Below are 23973 nucleotides of genomic sequence, written 5' to 3'. Positions count from 1 at the left end.
ATACAGTGGAAGTGAGAAATAGATTTAAGGCACTAGATCTGATCGATAGAGTGCCTGATGAACTATGGACGGAGGTTCGTGACATTGTACAGGAGACAGGGACCAAGACCATCCCCATGGAAAAAAAATGCAAAAAACTAAAATGGCTGTCTGAGGAGGCCTCATAAATAGCTGTGAAAAGAAGAGAGGTGAAAAGCAAAGGAGAAAAGGAAAGATATAAACATCTGAATGCAGGGTTCCAAAGAATAGCAAGGAGAGATAAGAAAGCCTTCCTCAGTGATCAATGCAAAGAAATAGAGGAAAACAACAGAATAGGAAAGACAAGAGACCTCTTCAAGAAAATTAGAGATACCAAGGGAACATTTCATGCAAAGATGGGCTTGATAAAGGACAGAAATGGTATGGATCTAACAGAAGCATAAGATATTAAGAAGAGGTGGCAAGAAAACACAGAAGAATCGTACAAAAAAAAAAAAAAAAAGACGAGCCCTACTTATACCTAAAGAGGGGAGAGTAATCTGTCCCACAGGCTTGTGTCAATCTCGTAATTTTGACCTTAATGGCAAAACTTTTTTGATACTAAGAAGTTAAGCAATCTGGTGTCATCTCTAAACCTTTTACAGATTAGAGATTCCATCTCTAAACTTGCCCATACGATCCTATATTCATCAGATACCCTGAAGCTCCACATGGAGGTTACAGCATCGAAGATAAGCACATGATTCATTGATTTGAGATGGGCTAAATGCTGAAATTCCCTTCATAAGTCACAGTTTTGTCATGGTGAAGGGGCTTGCACAACTCAATAAAGCTATGAGGCATGCCATGCAGGGCCATCCAGGAAAGACAGGTTGTAGTGGAGAGTTCTGAGAAAATCTGGTCCATTGGAGGAGGGAATAACAAACCACTTTAGTATTCTTGCCGCAAGAACCCCGTGAACATGAACAGCCTGAAAAAGCAAGAAGATATGACACCAGAAGATGAGTGCCCCAGGTTGGAAGATGTCCAATAAGCTACTTGGGAAGAGCAGAGGGTAATTATTAATAGTTTCAGGAAGGATGAAGTGGCTGAACCAAAGCAGAAATGATGCCCAGTTGTGGATGTACCTGGTGGTGACAGTGAAGTCTGACGCTGTAAAGAACAACACTGCATAGAAACCTGGAATGCTAGGTCCATGAATCAAGGTCAATTGGAGGTGGTCAAGCAGGAGATGGCAAGAGTGAACACTGACATCTTTGGAATCAATAAACTAAAATGGACAGGAAAGTGCAAAGATTTAAATCAGGTGACCATTATATCTATTACTATAGGCAAGAATCCCTTAGAAGAAATGGAATAGCCCTCAATAATCAACAAAAGAGTCCAAAATGCAGAAGCTGGGTGCAGTTTCAAAAATGACAGAATGATCTCAGTTCATTTCTGAGACAAACCGCAACATCCAAGTCTATGCCCAAACCACTAACACCGAAGTAACTGAAGTTAACCAGTTCTATGAAGACCTGCAAGACCTTCTAGAACTAATAGCAAAAACAATGTTCTTTTCATCACAGGGTTTTGGGATGCAAAAGTAGGAAGTCAAGAGATATCTGGAGTATCAATCAAATTTGGCCTTGGAGTACAAAACAAAGCAGGACAAAGGCTAACAGAGTTTTGTCAAGAGAATGTACTGGCCATAGCAAACACCTTGGAGGTGGCCTGGCAAACACAGTGGAGGTGACAAACAGATTGAAAGGACTAGATCTGGTAGACAGAGTGCCTGAAGAACTATGGACAGAGGTTCATGAAATATACAGGAGGCAGTGACCAAAACCATCTCAAAGGAAAGAAAAATGCAAGAATGCAAAGTGGTTGTCTGAGGAAGCTTTACCAACAGCTCAGGAAAGGGAAGGGAAAAGCAAGGGAGAAAGGAAAAGATATACCCAACTGAATGCAGAGTTCCAGAGGATAGCAAGGAGAGGTGAAGAGGCCTTCTTCAAGAAACAATGCAAAGAAGTAGAGGAAAATAATAGAATGGGGAAGGCTAGAGAGAGTTGGACTGTGAAGAAAGCTGAGCACCGAAGAATTGATGCTTTTGAACTGTGGTGCTGGAGAAGACTCTTGAGAGTCCCTTGGACTGCAAGGAAATCCAACCAGTCCATTCTAAAGGAGATCAATCCTGGGTGTTCATTGGAAGGACTTATGCTAAAGCTGAAACTGCAATACTTTGGCCACCTCATGCAATGGGTTGACTCACTGGCAAAGACTCTGATGCTGGGAGGGATTAGGGGCAGGAGGAGAAGGGGATGACAGAGAATGAGATGGCTGGATGGCATCACTGACTCGATGGACATGAGTTTGAGTGAACTTCGGGAGTTGGTGATGGACAGGGTGGCCTGGTGTGCTGTGGTTCATGGGGTCGCAAAGAGTCGGACACGACTGAGCGACTGAACTGAACTGAACTGAGAGATCTCTTCAAGAAAACTGGAGCTACAAAGGGAACATTTCCTGCAAAGATAGGCATGATAAAGAACAGAAACAGTAAGGACCTAACAGAGGCAGAAGAGATTAAAAAGAGGTGGCAGGAATAAACAGAAGAACTATATAAAAAGGGTCATAAGACTGGGGTAACCACAATAGTGTGGTCACTCACTAGAGCCAGACATCCTAGGGTGTGAAGTCAAGTGGGCCTTAGAAAGTATTACAATGAGCAAAGCTAGTGGATATGATGGAATTCCTGTTGAGCTATTTCAAATCCTAAAAGATGATGCTGTTAAAGTGCTGCACTCAATATGTCAGCAAATTTGAAAAGCAAAACAGAGAGAAGGAACAAGATGGCGGAGGAATAGGACGGCGAGACCACTCTCTCCCCCACAAATTCATCAAAAGAACATTTGAACGCAGAGTAAAGTCCACAAAACAACTTCTGAATGCTGGCAGAGGATGTCAGGCACGCAGAAAAGCAGCCCATTGTCTTCGAAAGGAGGTAGGAAAAAACATAAAAGATAAAAAGCGAGACAAAAGAAGTAAGGATGGAGCTCCGTCCTGGGAAGGGAGGCTTTAAAAAGAGAGAACTTTAAAAACACCAGGAAACACTCTCACTGGCGAATCTGTGGCGAGCCTTGGAAGCTCAGAGGGTCACATAACCCTCTTTTTTTTTAAGATTTTTTTAAAACCCACAGATTACCCGCCAAACGGTAACTCCCAGCAGAGAAGCAGCGCAGACGCCTGCATACGCCATTAGCAAGCGGGGGCTGGGCAGGGAGGAGCCGGCTGAACTGCTTAGAGAGAGGACTGGGCTTGAATGCCGCGAGAACAATTTGAGAGAACTGGGGAGAGCAAAGCAGACTGTGGGATAGCTTCCCCATGAAAAGGCGGAAAGCTCTAACCTACGACTCGGCCAGCCCCGCTCACAGAATAAAGGATGGAGCAGAGTGAGCCGGCTGCGGCTGGCCCATCCCCCATCCCCCGCCGAGACAGGCAGGGAGCACAGCCAGAGCCGGAGCGGGCAACCGTGGCCCCAGAAAGGCATCTGATACAAACTGCAGACAGGCTTGTTGCTATTCAGGACTTCTTGGGCTCGGGCCGGTCGATATCCCCCTGAGAAGGTGCGCCAGTTGTGCACCCAGAAAACTGAGTGGTGGGGACTGGGGAGGCGATAAGTTGCAGAGACCGCGCTCACCAAACACCTGGTCCCCTGAGCTGCTCGGACCGGGGAAGGCACAAAACACAGGCCCAACCAAGTCTGCGCCTTTGTGGAGTACCTGAGAACATGAACTTGAGCCGCTCAGACCTGGGAAGTGCATACAACCTGGTGCCGGCCTCAGACAGCTCCCGGCAGAGCAACCTAGAGCCTGTGCAGTATAGACTGGGACAGCATACGTGCTGTGAGCGGGGGCAAACCCAGTGTGGCCGAGACGCTGCGAGCACTCCCCACAGACGCCAGAGATATTCGACTGCAGCATTCCTCCCTTCCCAGAACAGGACTGAACAACTGAGCCTTAAAAAGTGTCCACCCACCCCCTAGTATCAGGGCGGAAATTAGACACTGAAGAGACCAGCAAACAGAAGCTAAAACAGAGGGAACCACCTTGGAAATGACAGATAGAGACGTCTAGAGGCTACTCCAAGAATAAGACCAAAAACCAGAGGCAAGAGGCTTAAGGCCAAATCCTGAGAACACCAGAGAACTCCTGACTCCAGGGAACATTAATTGATAGGAGCTCATCAAACGTCTCCATACCTACACTAAAACCAAGCACCACCCAAGGGTCAACAAGTTCCAGAACAAGACATACCATGCAAATTCTCCAGTAACACAGGAAACAAGCCCTGAGCTTCAATATACAGGCTGCCCAAAGTCACTCCAAACCCACTGACATCTCATAACTCATTACTGGACACTTCATTGCACTCCAGGGAGAACAAATCCAGCTGCACCCACCAGAACACCGACACAAGCTTCCATAACCAGGGAACTTTGACAAGTCACCTGTCCAACCCCACACACAGAGAGGAAACTACATAATAAAGAGATCTCCAGAAACGGCCAGAAGAGGGAAAGGTCACCCCAAGCAAAGCATTATAAGCAAGATGAAGAGGCAGAGAAATACCCAGCAAGTAAAGGAACAAGATAAATGCCCACCAACACAAACAAAAGAGGAAGATATAGGGAATCTACCTGATAAAGAATTTCGAATTTTGGTGGTGAAAATGATTCAAAATCTTGAAAGCAAAATGGAGTTACAGATAAATAACCTGGAGAAAAGGATTGAGAAGATGGAAGAAAGGTTTAAGAAGGACTTAGAGGAAATAAAAAAGAGTCAATATACAAGGAATAATGCAATAGATGAGATCAGAAACACTCTGGAGGGAACAAACAGTAGAATAACAGAGGCAGAAGACAGGATAAGTGAGCTAGAAGATAGAATTGTAGAAAGAAATGAAACAGAGAGGAAAAAAGAAAAACAAATTAAAAGAAATGAGAACAATATTAGAGACCTCTGGGACAATGTTAAACACTCCAACATTCGAATCATAGGAGTCCCAGAAGAAGAAGACAAAAAGAAAGACCATGAAAGAATACTTGAGGAGATAATAGTTGAAAACTTCCCTAAAATAGGGAAAGAAATAATCACCCAAATCCAAGAAACCCAGAGAGCCCCCAAAAGGATAAACCCAAGGCGAAATACTCCAAGACACATATTAATCAAATTAACAAAGATCAAACACAAAGAACAAATATTAAAAGCAGCAAGGGAAAAACATCAAATAACACACGAGGGGATTCCCATAAGGATAACAGCTGATCTTTCAACAGAAACTCTTCAGGCCAGGAGGGAATGGCAAGACATACTTAAAGTGATGAAAGAAAATTACCTACAGCCCAGACTACTGTACCCAGCAAGGATCTCATTCAAATATGAAGGAGAAATCAAAAGCTTTACAGACAAGCAAAAGCTGAGAGAATTCAGCATCACCAAACCAGCTCTCCAACAAATGCTAAAGGATCTTTTCTAGACAGGAAACACAGAAAGGGTGTATCAACTCGAACCCAAGGCAATAAAGAAAATGGCTACGGGATCGTACGTATCAATAATTACCTTAACGTAAATGGGTTGAATTCCCCAACCAAAAGACAAAGGCTGGCTGAATGGATACAAAAACAAGACCCACATATATGTTGTCTGCAAGAGATCCACCTTAAAACGAGGGACACATACAGACTGAAAGTAAAGGGCTAGAAAAAGATATTCCATGCAAATAGAGACCAAAAGAAAGCAGGAGTAGCAATACTCATATCAGATAAAATAGACTTTAAAACAAAGGCTGTGAAAAGAGACAAAGAAGGAAACTACATAATGATCAAAGGATCAATCCAAGATGAAGATATAACAATTATAAATATTTATGCACCCAACATAGGAGCACCACAATATGTAAGACAATTACTAACAAGTATGAAAGGGGAAATTAACAATAATGCAATAATAGTGGGAGATTTTAATACCCCACTTACATCTATGGATAGATCAACTAAACAGAAAATTAACAAGGAAACACAAACTTTAAATGATACAATAGACTAGTTAGACCTAATAGATATCTATAGGACATTTCACCCCAAAACAATGAATTTCACCTTTTTCTCAAGTGCACACGGAACATTTTCCAGGATAGATCACATCCTGGGCCATAAATATAGCCTTGGTAAATTCAAAAAAGTTGAAATCATTCCATGCATCTTTTCTGACCAAAATGCAGTAAGATTAGATCTCAGTTACGGGAGAAAAACTATTAAAAATGCCAACATATGGAGGCTGAACAACACGCTGCTGAATAATGAACAAATCATAGAAGAAATCAAAAGAGAAATCAAAATATGCATAGAAATGAATGAAAATGAAAACACAACAACCCAAAACCTCTGGGACACTGTAAAAGCAGTAGAACCGGTCATGGAACAACAGACTGGTTCCAAATAGGAAAAGGTGTACGTCAAGGTTGTATATTGTCACCTTGCTTATTTAACTTATATGCAGAGTACATCATGAGGAACGCTGGGCTGGAAGAAGCACAAGCTGGAATCAAGATTGCTGGGAGAAATATCAATAACCTCAGATATGCAGATGACACTACCCTTATGGCAGAAAGTGAAGAGGAACTCAAAAGCCTCTTGATGAAAGTGAAAGAGGAGAGTGAAAAGGTTGGCTTGAAGCTCAACATTCAGAAAACAAAGATCATGGCATCTGGTCCCATCACTTCATGGGAAATAGATGGAAAAACAGTGGAAACAGTGTCAGACTTTGTTTTTTTGGGCTCCAAAATCACTGCAGATGCTGATTGCAGCCATGAAATTAAAAGACGCTTGCTCCTTGGAAGGAAAGTTATGACCAACCTTGATAGTATATTAAAAAGCAGAGACATTACTTTGCCGACCAAGGTCCGTCTAGTCAAGGCAATGGTTTTTCCCGTGGTCATGTATGGATGTGAGAGTTGGACTGTGAAGAAAGCTGATCGCCGAAGAATCAATGCTTTTGAACTGTGGTGCTGGAGAAGACTCTTGAGAGTCCCTTATACTGCAAGGAGATCCAACCAGTCCATTCTAGAGGAGATCAGTCCTGGATGTTCATTGGAGGGAATGATGCTAAAGCTGAAACTGCAATACTTTGGCCACCTCATGCGACGAGCTGACTCACTGGAAAAGACTCTGATGCTGGGAAATGTTGGGGGCGGGAGGAGAAGGGGACGACGGAGAATGAGATGGCTGGATGGCATCACCGACTCTGTGGACATGAGTTTGAGTGTACTCCGGGAGTTGGTGATGGACAGGGAGGCCTGGCGTGCTGTGATTCATGGGGTCGCGGAGAGTCGGACACGACTGAGCGACTGAACTGAACTGAACTGAACTGAAGGGGGAAGTTCATAGCAATAGAGGCACACCTCAAGAAACAAGAAAAAAGTCAACTAAATAACCTAACTCTACATCTAAAGAAACTAGAAAAGGAAGAAATGAAGAACCCCAGGGTCAGTAGAAGGAAAGAAATCGTAAAAATTAGGGCAGAGATAAATGCAAAAGAAACAAAAGAGACCATAGCAAAAATCAACAAAGCCAAAAGCTGGTTCTTTGAGAAGGTAAATAAAATTGACAAACCACTAGCCAGACTTATCAAGAAACAAAGGGAGAAGAACCAAATCAATAAAATTAGAAATTAAAATGGAGAGATCACAACCGACAACCCAGAAATACAAAGGATTATTAGAGAATACTATCAGCAATTATATGGCAATAAAATGAATAACCTGGAAGAAATGGACAAATTCCTAGAAAAGTACAACTTTCCAAAACTGAACCAGGAAGAAATAGAAAATCTGAACAGACCCATCACAAGCACGGAACTAGAGGCTGTAATCAAGAATCTTCCAGCAAACAAAAGCCCAGGTCCAGACGGCTTCACAGCTGAATTCTACCAAAATTTAGAGAAGAGCTAACACCTATTCTACTCAAACTCTTCCAGAAAATTGCTGAGGAAGGGAAACTTCCAAACTCATTCTATGAGGCCACCATCACCCTAATCCCAAAACCTGGTAAAGATCCCACAAAAAAAGAAAACTACAGGCCAATATCACTGATGAACATAGATGCAAAAATCCTTAACAAAATTCTAGTAATCAGAATCCAACAACATATTAAGAAGATCATACATCATGACCAAGTGGGCTTTATCCCAGGAATGCAAGGATTCTTCAATATCCTCAAATCAATCAATGTAATACACCACATTAACAAACTGAAAAATAAAAATCATATGATTTTCTCAATAGATGCAGAGAAAGCCTTCAACAAAATTCAACATCCATTTATGATAAAAACCCTCCAGAAAGTGGGAATAGAAGGGACATACCTCAACATAATAAAAGCTATATATGACAAACCCACAGCAAACATTATCCTCAATGGTGAAAAACTGAAAGCATTTCCCCTAAAGTCAGGAACAAGACAAGGGTGCCCACTCTCACCACTACTATTCAACATAGTTCTGGAAGTTTTGGCTCCAGCAATCAGAGCAGAAAAAGACATAATAGGAATCCAAATTGGAAAAGAAGAAGTAAAACTTTCACTGTTCGCTGATGACATGATCCTCTACACAGAAAACCCTAGAGACTCTACCAGAAAACTACTAGAGCTAATCAATGTTTACAGTAACGTTGCAGGATATAAAATCAACACACAGAAATCCCTTGCATTCCTATACACTAATAATGAGAAAATAGAAAGAGAAATTAAGGAAACTATTCCATTCACTGTTACAACGAAAAGAATTAAATACTTAGGAATATATCTACCTAAGGAAACAAAAGACTTGTACATAGAAAACTATAAAACACTACTGAAAGCAATCAAAGAGGACACTAATAGATGGAGAAATATACCATGTTCATGGATTGGAAGAATAAATATTGTAAAAATGAGTACACTACCCAAAGTAATTTATACATTCCATGCAATCCCTATCAAGTTACCAACGATATTTTACACAGAACTAGAACAAATAATCTCACAATTTATATGGAAATACAAAAAACCTCGAATAGCCAAAGCAATATTGAGGAAGAAAAATGGAACTGGGGGAATTAACCTGCCAGACTTCAGGCTCTACTACAAAGCCACAGTCATCAAGACAGTATGGTACCGGCATAAAGACAGAAATATAGATCAATGGAACAAAATAGAAAGCCCAGAGATAAATCCACACACCCATGGACACCTCATCTTTGACAAAGGAGGCAAGAATATAAAATGGAGAAAAGACAGTCTCTTTAACAAGTGGTGCTTGGAAAACTGGTCAGCCACCTGTAAAAGAATGAAACTAGAACACTTCCTAACACCATACTCAAAAATGAATTCAAAATGGATTAGAGAGCTAAATGTCAGACCAGAAACTATAAAACTCCTAGAGGAGAACGTAGGCAAAGCACTCTCCGACATAAATCACAGCAGGATCCTCCATGACCCACCTCCCAGAATATTGGAAATAAAAGCAAAAATAAACAAATGGGACCTAATTAAAATCGAAAACTTCTGCACAGCAAAGGAAACTATAAGTAAGGTGAAAAGACAGCCTTCAGAATGGGAGAAAATAATAGCAAATGAAGCAACGGATAAAGGATTAATCTCGAAAATATACAAGCAGCTCCTGCAGCTCAATTCCAGAAAAATAAATGACCCAATCGAAAAATGGGCCAAAGAACTAAACAGACATTTCTCCAAAGAAGACATAAAGATGGCTAACAAACACATGAAAAAATGCTCAACATCCCTCATAATCAGAGAGATGCAAATCAAAACCAAAATGAGATACCATTTCACACCAGTCAGAATGGCTGCTATCCAAAAGTCTACATGCAATAAATGCTGGAGAGGATGTGGAGAGAAAGGAACCCTCTTACACTGTTGGTGGGAATGCAAACTAGTACAGCCACTATGGAGAACAGTGTGGAGATTCCTCAAAAAACTGGAAATAGAACTGCCATATGATCCAGCAATCGCACTCCTGGGCATACACACTGAGGAAACCAGAATTGAAAGAAACACATGTACCCCAATGTTCATTGCAGCACTGTTTATAATAGCGAGGACATGGAAGCAACCTAGATGTCCACCTGCAGACGAATGGATAAGAAAGCTTTGGTACATATACACAATGGAGTATTATTCAGCCATTAAAAAGAATACATTTGAATCAGTTCTAATGAGGTGGATGAAACTGGAGCCTATTATACAGAGTGAAGTAAGCCAGAAAGAAAAACACCAGTACAGTATACTAACGCATATATATGGAATTTAGAAAGATGCAAATGATAACCCTGAATAGGAGACAGCAAAAGAGACACAGATGTATAGAACAGTCTTTGGGACTCTGTGGGAGAGGGTGAGGGTGGGATGATTTGGGAGAATGGCATTGAAACACGTATGTTGTCATATGTGAAACGAATCACTAGTTCAGGGTCAATGCATGTTATAGGATGCTCGGGGCTGGCATGCGGGGATGACACAGAGGGAGGATAAAGGGAGGAGGGAGGTGGGAGGGGGGTTCAGGAGGGGGAACTTATGTAAACCCGGGGCGAATTCATGTCAATGTATGGCAAAACCAACCAATATTATATTGTAAAATAATTTGCCTCCAATAAAAAATAAATTAATTACCAAAAAAAAAAAGAAAAACAAAACAGTGGTCACAGAACTGGAAAAGGTCAATTTTCACTGCAATCCCAAAGAAGGGCAGTGCCAAACAATGTTCTGTCTACCTGACAAGTGTGATCATTTCTCAAGCTAGTAAGGTTAGGCCCCAAATCCTTGAAGTTAGGCTTTAACAGTTCATGAACCGAGAATTCCTGGTGTACAAGCTGGGTTTAGAAAAGGCAGAGGAGCTAGACATTAAATTTCTAACATTCACTGGATCATAGAGAAAGCAAGGGAATTCCAGCAAAAACATTCACTTCTGCTTCATTGATTGCACTAAAGCATTTGACTGTGTGCATCACAACAAATGGAAGATTCTTCAAGAGATGAGCTTATTAGACCACCCTACCTGTCTCCTGAGAAATCTGTACATGGATCAAGAAGCAACAGTTAGAACCTTAAATGGAACAAAGAACGGGTTTAAAATTGGGAAAGGTGTAGTTCAACGTTGTATATTGTCACCCTGCTTATTTAACTTATATGCAAAGTACATCATTCAAAATGTTGGGCTGGATTATCATAAACTGGAATCAAAATTGCCAGTAGAAATATCAGCAAGCTCAGATATGGAGGTGACACCATTCTTTAATCTCTAAAGAGTTCAGTTCAGTTCAGTCACTCAGTCGTGTCCGACTCTCCGTGACCCCATGAACCACAGCACGCCAGGCCTCCCTGTCCATCACCAACTCACGGAGTTCACTCAAACTCATGTCCACAGAGTTGGTGATGCCAACCAGCCATCTCATTCTCTGTCATCCCCTTCTCCTCCCACCCCCAATCCCTCCCAGCATCAGAGTCTTTGCCAGTGAGTCAACTCGTTGCATGAGGAGGCCAAAGTATTGGAGTTACAGCTTTAGCATCAGTCCTTCCAATGAACACCCAGGATTGATCTCCTCCAGAATGGACTGGTTGGACCTCCTTGCAGTACAAGGGACTCTCAAGAGTCTTCTCCAACACCACAGTTCAAAAGCATCAATTCTTCGGTGATCAGCTTTCTTCACAGTCCAACGCTCACATCCATACATGACCATGGGAAAAACCATAGCCTTGACTAGACGGACCTTGGTTGGCAAAGTAATGTCTCTGCTTTTTAATATACTATCTAGGTTGTTCATAACTTTCCTTCAAAGGAGTAAGCATCTTTTAATTTCATGGCTGCAATCAGCATCTGCAGTGATTTTGGAGCCCAAAAAAATAAAGTCTGACACGGTTTCCACTGTTTCCCCATCTATTTCTCAAGAAGTGATGGGACCAGATGCCATGATCTTTGTTTTCTGAATGTTGAGCTTCAAGCCAACCTTTTTCACTCTCCTCTTTCACTTTCATCAAGAGGCTTTTGAGTTCCTCTTCACTTTCTGCCATAAGGGTGGTGTCATCTGCATATCGGAGGTTATTGATATTTCTCCCAGCAATCTTGATTCCAGCTTGTGCTTCTTCCAGCCCAGCGTTCCTCATGATGAGCTCTGCATATAAGTTAAATAAGCAATGTGACAATATACAGCCTTGACGTACTCCTTTTCCTATTTGGAACCAGTCTGTTGTTCCATGTCCAGTTCTGACTGTTGCTTCCTGACCTGCATACAGGTTTCTCAAGAGACAGATCAGGTGGTCTGGTATTCCCATCTCTTTCAGAATGTTCCACAGTCTATTGTGATCCACACAGTCAAAGGCTTTGGCATAGTCAATGAAGCAGAAATAGATGTTTTTCTGGAACTCTTTTGCTTTCTCCATGATCCAGTGGATGTTGGCAATTTGATCTCTGGTGCCTCTGCTTTTTCTAAAACCTGCTTGAACATCTGGGAGTTCACGGTTCACATATTGCTGAAGCCTGGCTTGGAGAATTTTGAACATGACTTTACTAGCATGTGAGATGAGTGCAATTGTGCGGTAGTTTGAGCATTCTTTGGCATTGCCTTTCTTTGGGATTGGAATGAAGACTGACCTTTTCCAGTCCTGTGGCCACTGCTGAGTTTTCCAAATTTGCTGGCATATTGAGTGCAGGACATTCACAGCGTCATCTTTCAAGATTTGAAATAGCTCAACTGGAATTCCATCACCTCCACTAGCTTTGTTCGTAGTGATGCTTTCTAAGGCCCACTTGACTTCACATTCCAAGATATCTGGCTCTAGGTCAGTGATTATATTATCGTGACTATCTTGGTCGTGAAGATCTTTTTTGTACAGTTCTTCTGTGTATTCTTGCCACCTCTTCTTAATATCTTCTGCTTCTGTTAGGTCCATACCATTTCTGTCCTTTATTGAGCCCATCTTTGCATGAAATGTTCCCTTGGAATCTCTAATCTTCTTGAAAAGATCTCTTGTTTTTCCTATTCTGTTGTTTTCCTCTATTTCTTTGCATTGATCAGTGAGGAAGGCTTTCTTATCTCTCCTTGCTATTCTTTGGAACTCTGCATTCAGATGCTTATATCTTTTCCTTTCTCCTTTGCTTTTTGCGTCTCTTCTTTTCACAGCTATTTGTAAGGCCTCCTCAGACAGCCATTTTGCTTTTCTGCATTTTTTTCCCATGGGGATGGTCTTGGTCCCTGTCTCCTGTACAATGTCACGAACTTCCATCCATAGTTCATCAGGCACTCTATCTATCAGATCTAGTCCCTTAAATCTATTTCTCACTTCTAAAGAGTAAAGAGGACAGAAAGAGCCTCTTGATTAGGTGAAAGAGGGGAGTGAAAAGAGCTGACTTAAAACTCAACGTTCAAAATTTCATGGCAAATAAAAGGGGAAAAATAGCAGTGACAGATTTTATTTTCCTGGGCTCCAAAATCCCTGCAGACAGTAACTGCAGCCATGAAATTAAAAGATGCTTGATCCTTGGAAGGAAAGCTATGACAAACCTAGACAGTGTATTAAAAAGCAGAGATATCACTTTGCTGATAAAAGTCCATATAATCAAAGCTATGTTTTTTCCAGTAGCCATGTACAGATGTGAGAGTTGGACCATAAAGAAGGCTGAGTGCCAAAAAACTGATGTTTTTGAATTGTGCTGGAGAAGATTCTTTAGAGTCTCTTGGACTTCAAGGTGATGAATCCAGTCAATCCTAAAGGAAACCCACCTTGAATATTCATTGGAAGGATTGATGCTGAAGCTCCAACGTGTTGGCCACTTGATGTGAAGAACCAACTCATTGGAAAAGACCCTGATGCTGCAAAAGTTTGAAAGCAAAAGGAGAAGAGGGTGGCAGAGGATGAGGTGGTTAGACAGCATCACTGACTCAATGGACATGAATTTGAGCAAATTCTAGGAGATAGTGAAAGACAGTGAAGCCTGGTGTTCTGTAGTCCATGGGGTCACAAAGAGCCAAACAACTTAACGACTGAATGTCAAGAAATGCTGAGGAATATTTGATTGCTTGTCATAAAAAAGTATTAAATAAGATCACCAAAAGTATTTTCAAAGACATGCTATAGTTTCATGAACAAGCAATGGGAGGGAGTCTCAAAAGGGAGCGGATATATGTATACCTATGGCTGATAAAATTTTCCAAGCCAGGCTTCAGCAATATGTGAACTGTGAACTTCCAGGCGTTCAAGCAGGTTTTAGAAAAGGTAGAGGAACCAGAGATCAAATAGCCAACATCCCCTGGACATTGGAGAAAGCAAGAGAGTTCCAGAAAAACATCTATTTCGGCTTCATTGACTATGCCAAAGCCTTTGACTGTGTGGATCACAATAGACTGGAACATTCTGAAAGAGATGGGAATACCAGACCACCTGACCTGTCTCTTGAGAAACCTGTATGTAGGTCAGGAAGCAACAGTCAGAACTGGTCATGGAACAACAGACTGGTTCCAAATAGGAAAAGGTGTAGGTCAAAGTTGTATATTGTCACCTACTTATTTAACTTCTATGCAGAGTACATCATGAGGAACGCTGGGCTGGAAGAAGCACAAGCTGGAATCAAGATTGCTGGGAGAAATATCAATAACCTCAGATATGCAGATGACACTACCCTTATGGCAGAAAGTGAAGAAGAACTCAAAGGCCTCTTGATGAAAGTGAAAGAGGAGAGTGAAAAGTTTGGCTTGAAGCTCAACATTCAGAAAACAAAGATCATGGCATCTGGTCCCATCATCTCATGGGAAATAGATGGGGAAACAGTGGAAACTGTGTCAGACTTTATTTTGGGGGGCTCCAAAATCACTGCAGATGCTGATTGCAGCCATGAAATTAAAAGACGCTTGCTCCTTGGAAGGAAAGTTATGACCAACCTAGATAGTATATTAAAAAGCAGAGACATTACTTTGCCAACCAAGGTACGTCTAGTCAAGGCTATGGTTTTTCCCGTGGTCATGTATGGATGTGAGCGTTGGACTGTGAAGAAAGCTGATCCCCGAAAAATTGATGCTTTTGAACTGTGGTGCTGGAGAAGACTCTTGAGAGTCCCTTGGACTGCAAGGAGATCCAACCAGTCCATTCTGGAGATCAATCCTGGGTGTTCATTGGAAGGACTGATGCTAAAGCTGAAACTCCAATACTTCGGCCGCCTCATGCGACGAGTTGACTCACTGGAAAAGAGTCTGATGCTAGGGGGGATTGGGGGTGGGAGGAGATGGGGACGACAGAGAATGAGATGGCTGGATGGCATCACTGACTCGATGGACATGAGTTTGAGTGAACTCCGTGAGTTGGTGATGGACAGGGAGGACTGGCGTGCTGTGATTCACGGTGTTGCAAAGAGTCGGACACGACTGAGAGACTGAACTGAACTGAACTGAACTGATGGCTGATTCATGTTGAGATTTGACAGAAAACAGCAAAATTCTATAAAGCAGTTATCCTTCAGTAAAAAATAAATAAATTTTAAAAAATGCATTTGGTTCTGAAGTTAACAAAATCAACTTATTGTTCCTTCACATGAATATGAACATTTAGAGTAGGGAAAACACTCAGGACTAAGCTTTTACTAATTCTAATAGCTTTTTGTACCCAAGACAGAAAAGGGTGAGTACTGTGAAAGCATTTGTCTATAAAACATTGCATAAATTTAGGAACAAAATTTTATCTATGTATTTAGTAACCCTAAAAGTTAATGTTTGATGACAGAGAGAAAAAAAGGAAAAATATTATTTGGGAAGCATGTATTTCAGGTCCAGTTTCTGACATTAGGGGCGATGGTCGTAACCTGGCTCGGTCCTGTATGCTCTGCCTGGGTCTTAATCTGTGATATGGGCTGCCACTGTATTCTTTCCCAGAATGTTATCATGAGATAACTATGGAAGTTTGTTAAGTTCTATGAAAAATATGTGTTTTCCCAAAGAAATGTGAAAACTATTGATACTTCCATATGTGTGTGAAAATTCATCTGTCACTGTGACTTCTAAATCACCTGTTTACTGGAATTGTTTTCTATCAAGATATGGTTAAAAATAAGAAAGTGTGCAGGATGTAAGATAAGGGGAAGCAGTGGGTGAGATCTGTGTCAGTTCACCAAGATGGGAAGGGCCAGGAGAGATAGCTCGGCTATTACAAGGTCTCCATTTAGTGCTAATATTGACCTTATCAATACCTATGACATTTTGCAAAAATGCTGAGGTTGGGATGATTTTATGTATGTATGTATATGCATATAAATGTACCTATGTACACACACACACACATTTTGAAGCTTCCTAGAAAGAAGTTTTATATAATAAGCACTTTATATACAATCTTAGCTATCAGGGAAGCCCATATAAATACATGTATGTTTATATACATGAAAATGTTAGTCACTTAGTCATGTCCAACTCTTTGTGACCCCATGGACTGTAGCCCGCCAGGCTCCTCTGACCACTTTATATAAAGACTAAAGCCATATGGGAAGGACATACATGTGAATTTCCAGTTTGGAAAGATCTGTCTTGCAATCTTCATCCTTACATTGATTCAGAGCCTTAATAAACCCCTAAATACAGGGTTGTGATAACAAATGCAAGTGGAATAACTGGGCAGATTGATCTGAAACAGCTCATTATAAAATCTGACTCATTCTTTCAGGTTTTTTCCTCTGGAGTGTTTCTGACCTCCTGCTCCTCATTCTGATGCCCCCTGAGAGGAATTGATTCATTTCATGACCCTAAACTTATCACATGGTATTCATTTAGAACTCGCTTTCTGTTTCTCTCACACAGCAAGAGGTAGAAAAGATCTTGGCAGGGACAAATCACCATCCCTCTCAGAGCCAAGCAGAATGCAGGCAATGAGCCTATTTGATTCTGTTAATACATTGTGTTTACTCAAAACACTGACCTGTGCCTCTCTTCAATCAAGTTTTCACTTCGACCTGTAGTCACTTCATTTCTCTGCCTTTTTCTGAGTTGAACTATTATCCAGATCCTTGAGTAAAGCCTGGCAGTCAGTGTCTATAACGAAATGCTGATTAAGTAAATGAACTTCTACACAATTTGATGCTGTACTGTGTCTAGAAGTTCAGTTCTGTAATCAGAATTGTATTGAACCCTATGTTGGCCACTTACGAGTTTTGTGATTACAGGTAAATCCCTCAATGTCTGTAAGGCTTATAATACGGAGGTAACAGTACTTAGCTTACAGGGTTAGTTGAAGACTGAATTTTATATATAAGGTTATCCTTACGGATTTTGTATTTCCTTTTTAAGTTTGTGTCCAATAATTATAGGAATCATCTTTATTCACATTTATATCTTCAGAACCTAGTGCAAAGTGCCCTGCTTTAGCAGTGTGTAATTTAGTGTGGATAAATGGTAGGATCATGGCAGGACACTGGAATTTTTGCAAAAAATTTTTGGAGCAGTTTTAGGTTCACAGCAGAATGGAAAGGAAGGTACAGAGATTTTTTATTTTTCTGTGTTTTTTTTTCCCTGTGACTTTTTTTTTTTATTGGAGGCAAATTACATTAATATATTGGTTGGTTTTGCCATACATTGACACGAATCTGCCCCGGGTGTACATGTGTTTCCCCTCCTGAACCCCCGTCCCATCTCCCTCTTCCCCATATCCTCCCTCTGGGTCATCCCCGTGCACCAACCCCAAGCATCCTGTATCATGCGTCGAACCTGGACTGGTGATTCATTTCACATATGATAATATACATGCTACAATGCCATTCTCCCAAATCATCCCATCTTCACCCTCTCCCACAGAGGCCCAAGACTGTTCTATACACCTATGTCTCTTTTGCTGTCTCGTATACAGGGTTAAGGTTACCATCCTTCTAAATTCCATATATATGCGTTAGTATGCTGTATTGATGTTTTTCTTTCAGGCTGACTTCACTCTGTATAATAGGCTCCAGTTTCATCCACCTCATTAGAACTGATTCAATGTATTCTTTTTGATGGCTGAAAAATACTCCATTGTGTATATGTACCAAAGCTTTCTTATCCATTCCTCTGCATGTGGACATCTAGGTTGCTTCCATGTCCTTGCTATTATGAACAGTGCTGCGATGAACATTGGAGTACATGTGTTTCTTTCAATTCTGGTTTCCTTGGTGTGTATGACCAGGAGTGCGATTGCTGGATCATATGGCAGTTCTATTTCCAGTTTTTTGAGGAATCTCCACACTGTTCTCCATAGTGGCTGTACTAGTTTGCATTCCCACCAACAGTGTAAGAGGGTTCCTTTCTCTCCACACCCTCTCCAGCATTTATTGCATGTAGACTTTTGGATAGCAGCCATTCTGACTGGTGTGAAATGGTATCTCATTGTGGCTTTGATTTGCATTTCTCTGATTATGAGGGATGTTGAGCATTTTTTCATGTGTTTGTTAGCCATCTTTATGTCTTCTTTGGAGAAATGTCTGTTTAGTTCTTTGGCCCATTTTTCGATTGGGTCATTTATTTTTCTGGAATTGAGCTGCAGGAGCTGCTTGTATATTTTGGAGATTAATTCTTTGTAAGTTGTTTCATTTGCTATTATTTTCTCCCATTCTGAAGGCTACCTTTTCACCTTGCTTATAGTTTCCTTTGCTGTGCAGAAGCTTTCAATTTTAATTAGGTCCCATTTGTTTATTTTTGCTTTTATTTCCAATATTCTGGGATGTGGGTCATGGAGGATCCTGCTGTGATTTATGTCAGAGAGTGTTTTGCCTATGTTCTCCTCTAGGAGTTTTATAGTTTCTGGTCTGACATTTAGCTCTCTAATCCATTTTGAGTTTATTTTTGTGTATGGTGTTAGGAAGTGATCTAGTTTCATTCTTTTATAAGTGGCTGACCAATTTTCCCAGCAGCACTTGTTGAAGACACTGTCTTTTCTCCGTTTTATATTCTTGCCTCCTTTGTCAAAGATAAGGTGTCCATAAGTGTGTGGGTTTATCTCTGGCTTTCTATTTTGTTCCATTGATCTATATTTCTGTCTTTATGGCAGTACCATACTGTCTTGATGACTGTGGCTTTGTAGTAGAGCCTGAAGTCTGACAGGTTAATTCCCCCAGTTCCATCCTTCTTCCTCAAGATTGTTTTGGCTATTCGAGTTTTTTTGTATTTCCATACAAATTGTGAGATTATTTGTTCTAGTTCTGTGAAAAATATCATTGGTAGCTTGATAGGGATTGCATTGAATGTATAAATTACTTTGGGTAATATACTCATTTTGACAATATTTATTCTTCCAGTCTACGAACAAGGTATATTTCTCCAGCTATTAGTGTCCTCTTTGATTACTTTCACAAGTTTTTTATAGTTTTCTATATACAAGTCTTTGTTTTCCTTAGGTAGATATATTCCTAAGTATTTAATTCTTTTCGTTGCAACAGTGAATCGAATAGTTTCCTTAATTTCTCTTTCTATTTTCTCATTATTAGTGTATAGGAATGCAAGGGATTTCTGTGTGTTGATTTTATATCCTGCAACTTTGCTGTATTCATTGATTAGCTCTAGCAGTTTTCTGGTAGAGTCTTTAGGGTTTTCTGTGTAGAGGATCATGTCATCAGGGAATAGTGAAAGTTTTATTTCTTCTTTTCCAACTTGTATTCCTTTTATGTCTTTTTCTGCTCTGATTGCTGGAGCCAAAACTTCCAGAACTATGTTGAATAGTAGTGGTGAGAGTGGGCACCCTTGTCTTGTTCCTGACTTTAGGGGAAATGCTTTCAGTTTTTCACCGTTGAGGATAAAGTTTGCTGTGGGTTTGTCATGTATAGCTTTTATTATGTTGAGATATGTCCCTTCTATTCCCACTTTCTGGAGGGTTTTTATCATAAATGGATGTTGAATTTTGTCAAAGGCTTTCTCTGCATCTATTGAGATAATCATATGATTTTTATTTTTCAGTTTGTTAATGTGGTGTATTACGTTGATTGGTTTGTTGATATTGAAGAATCCTTGCATTCCTGGCATAAAGCCCACTTGGTCATGATGTATGATCCTCTTAACGTGTTGTTGGATTCTGATTGCTAGAATTTTGTTAAGGATTTTTGCATCTATGTTCATCAGTGATATTGGCCTGTAGTTTTCTTTTTTTTGTGGGGTCTTTACCAGGTTTTGGGATTAGTGTGTTGGTGGCCTCATAGAATGAGTTTGGAAGTTTCCCTTCCTCAGCAATTTTCTGGAAGAGTTTGAGTAAAATAGGTGTTAGCTCTTCTCTAAATTTTTGGTAGAATTCAGCTGTGAAGCCGTCTGGACCTAGGCTTTTGTTTGCTGGAAGATTTCTAATTACAGCCTCTAATTCCGTGCTTGTGATGGGTCTGTTCAGGTTTTCTATTTATTCCTGGTTCAGTTTTGGAAGGTTGTACTTTTCTAAGAATTCGTCCATTTCTTCCAAGTTGTTCATTTCATTGCCATGTAATTGCTGATAGTATTCTCTAATAATCCTTTGTATTTCTATGTTGTCGGTTGTGATCTCTCCATTTACATTTCTAATTTTATTGATTTGGTTCTTCTCCCTTTGTTTCTTGATGAGTCTGGCTAGTGGTTTGTCAATTTTATTTCCTTCTCAAAGCACCAGCTTTTGACTTTGTTGAGTTTTGCTATGGTGTCTTTTGTTTCTTTTGCATTTATCTCTGCCCTAATTTTTATGATTTCTTTCCTTCTACTAACCCTGGGGTTCTTCATTTCTTCCTTTTCTAGTTTCTTTAGATGTAGAGTTAGGTTATTTAGTTGACTTTTTTCTTGTTTCTTGAAGTGTGCCTGTATTGCTTTGAACTTCCCCCTTAGCACTGCTTTTACAGTGTCCCAGAGGTTTTGAGTTGTTGTGGTTTCATTTTCATTCATTTTTATGCATATTTTGATTTCTCTTTTGATTTCTTCTATGATTTGTTCATTATTCAGCAGCGTGTTGTTCAGCCTCCATATGTTGGTATTTTTAATAGTTTTTCTCCTGTAACTGAGATCTAATCTTACTGCATTGTGGTCAGAAAAGATGCTTGGAATGATTTCAATTTTTTTGAATTTACCAAGGCTATGTTTATGGCCCAGGATGTGATCTATCCTGGAAAAGGTTCCGTGTGCATTTGAGAAAAAGGTGAAATTCATTGTTTTGGGGTGAAATGTCCTATAGATATCTGTTAGGTCTAACTGGTCTATTGAATCATTTAAAGTTTGTGTTTCCTTGTTAATTTTCTGCTTAGTTGATCTATCCATAGGTGTAAGTGGGGTATTAAAGTCTCCCACTATTATTGTGTTATTGTTAATTTCCCCTTTCATACTTGTTGGTAATTGTCTTACATATTGCGGTGCTCCTATGTTGGGTGCATAAATATTTATAATTGTTATATCTTCATCTTGGATTGATCCTTTGATCATTATGTAGTTTCCTTCTTTGTCTCTTTTCACAACCTTTGTCTTAAAGTGTATTTTATCTGATATGAGTACTGCTACTCCTGCTTTCTTTTGGTCTCTATTTGCGTGGAATATCTTTTCCAGCCTTTCACTTTCAGTCTGTATGTGTCCCTCGTTTTGAGGTGGGTCTCTTGTAGACAACATATATGTGGGTCTTGTTTTTGTATCCATTCAGCCAGCCTTTGTCTTTTGGTTGGGGCATTCAACCCATTTACGTTTAAGGTGATTATTGATAAGTATGATCCTGTTGCCATTTTCTTTATTGCCTTGGGGTCGAGTTTATGCACCCTTTCTGTGTTTCCTGTCTAGAGAAGATCCTTTAGTATTTGTTGGAGAGCTGGTTTGGTGATGCTGAATTCTCTCAGCTTTTGCTTGTCTGTAAAGCTTTTGATTTCTCCTTCATATTTGAATGAGATTCTTGCTGGGTACAGTAATCTGGGCTGTAGTTTACTTTCTTTCATCACTTTAAGTATGTCTTGCCATTCCCTCCTAGCCTGAAGAGTTTCTATTGAAAGATCAGCTGTTATCCTTATGGGGATCCCCTTGTGAGTTATTTGTTGTTTTTCCCCTTGCTGCTTTTAATATTTGTTCTTTGTGTTTGATCTTTGTTAATTTGATTAATATGTGCCTTGGGGCATTTCGCCTTGGGTTTATCCTGTTAGGAGAACTCTCTGGGTTTCTTGGACTTGGGTGATTATTTCCTTCCCCATTTTAGGGAAGTTTTCCACTATTATCTCCTCAAGTATTCTCTCATGGTCTTTCTTTTTGTCTTCTTTTTCTGGGGCTCCTATGATTCGAATGTTGGGGCATTCAACATTGTCCCAGAGGTCTCTAATATTGTCCTCATTTCTTTTAATTCGTTTTTGTTTTTCCGTCTCTGTTTCATTTATTTCTACAATTCTATCTTCTAGCTCACTTATCCTGTCTTCTACCTCTGTTATCCTACTGTTTGTTCCCTCCAGAGTGTTTCTGATCTCATCTATTGCATTATTCATTGTATATTGACCTTTTTTATTTCCTCCAATTCCTTATTAAACATTTCTTGCATCTTCTCAATCCTTTTCTCCACTTTATTTTTCTGTAACTCCCTTTGGGTTTCCAGACTTTGAATCATTTTCATAATCAAAATTCGAAATTCTTTATCAGGGAGGTTTCCTATGTCTTTGTGCTGGTGGGCATTTATCCTGTTTCTTTACTTGCTGGGTATTTCTCAGCCTCTTCATCTTGCTTATATTGCTGTGCTTGGGGTGACCTTTCCATTCTCTGGCAGTTAGCAGAGTTCTCTTGATTATGTAGTTACCTCGTTGTGTGTGGGTTTGGATGGGTGACTTGTCAAGGTTCCCTGGTTTGGGAAGCTTGTGTCAGTGTTCTGGTGGGTGGAGCTGGATTTCTTCTCTCTGATCCGTCCTGCTGTGGGGAGGGAGGAACGCTGCTAACAAATATCACTGGCATCTGTGGGGAGTGCTCGCAGTGTCTCGACTACTCTGGGAATGCTCCCACTCGAAGTGTGTGTGTTTTTCCTGTTTATGCTGCTCAGGTTCTGGGTTGCTCTGCCAGGAGCTGCCAGCCAGCACTGGGTTGCATGCAGTTCCCAGGTCTGAGCGGCTCAAGTTCAGGTCCTCGGGTATTCCACAAAGGCGTAGACTTGGCTGGGTCTGTGTTTTGTGCCTTTCCCGGTCCAAGCAGCTCAGATGACCAGGCGTTTGGCGAGCGCAGTCGCTGCGACTTATCGCCTCCCTGGTCCCTGCCGCTCGGTTTTCTGGGTGTACAACTGGCACACTTTCTCAGGTGGATATCGACCGGCCCGAATCTGAGAAGTCTTGGTTAGCAAGGAAGTCTGACTGCAGCTTGGTATAGGAAGCCTCTCTGTGGCTGCAGCTGCCCCTTCCAGCGCTGGCTGCCCTCCCTGCCTGTCCTGGCGGGGGCTGGGGGCTGGGCCGCCCACAGACGGCCCGCTCTGCTCAGTCCTTTGTTCTGTGAGCGGGGCTGGCAGAGTCTAAGTTTGGGGCTTTTCGCTGCACAGTCTGCTTCGCTCCCGTTAGAGCACTCAGCTTGCCCTCAGGGCGTTCGGGCCCGGTCTTCTCTCTAATCGTTGCCACCGCGCCTCTCTGCCCAGCCCTCACCTGCTAGTGGGGGGTGCAGGCGTCTGTGCCACTTCTCTGCTGAGAGTTTCCTCTGGGCACTTATTCTGTGGGTTTTAATTATTTGTGTCTTTTTTCTCCCAGTCATGTGGCCCTCTGAAATTCCAAGGCTATACACAGACTCGCCTGTGTTTCCAGGTGTTTGGAAACTTCTCTCTCTCTCTCTTTTTTTTTTTTTTTTAATCCTCCCTTCCCGGGACGGAGCTCCGTCCCTCCTTCTTTTGTCTCTCTTTTTATCTTTTATACTATATCCTACCTCCTTTCGAAGACTAAGGGCTGCTTTTCTGGGTGTCTGATGTCCTCTGCCAGTATCCAGAAGTTGTTTTGTGGGATTTACTCAGCGTTCAAATGTTCTTTTGCT

Source organism: Moschus berezovskii, chromosome 10 (genome assembly GCF_049115385.1).
Source record: "Moschus berezovskii isolate FMDL1 chromosome 10, NW_MosBer_1.0, whole genome shotgun sequence".
In the NCBI taxonomy this organism is placed as follows: domain Eukaryota; kingdom Metazoa; phylum Chordata; class Mammalia; order Artiodactyla; family Moschidae; genus Moschus; species Moschus berezovskii.
Note: the sequence above shows the minus strand (reverse complement) of the source record.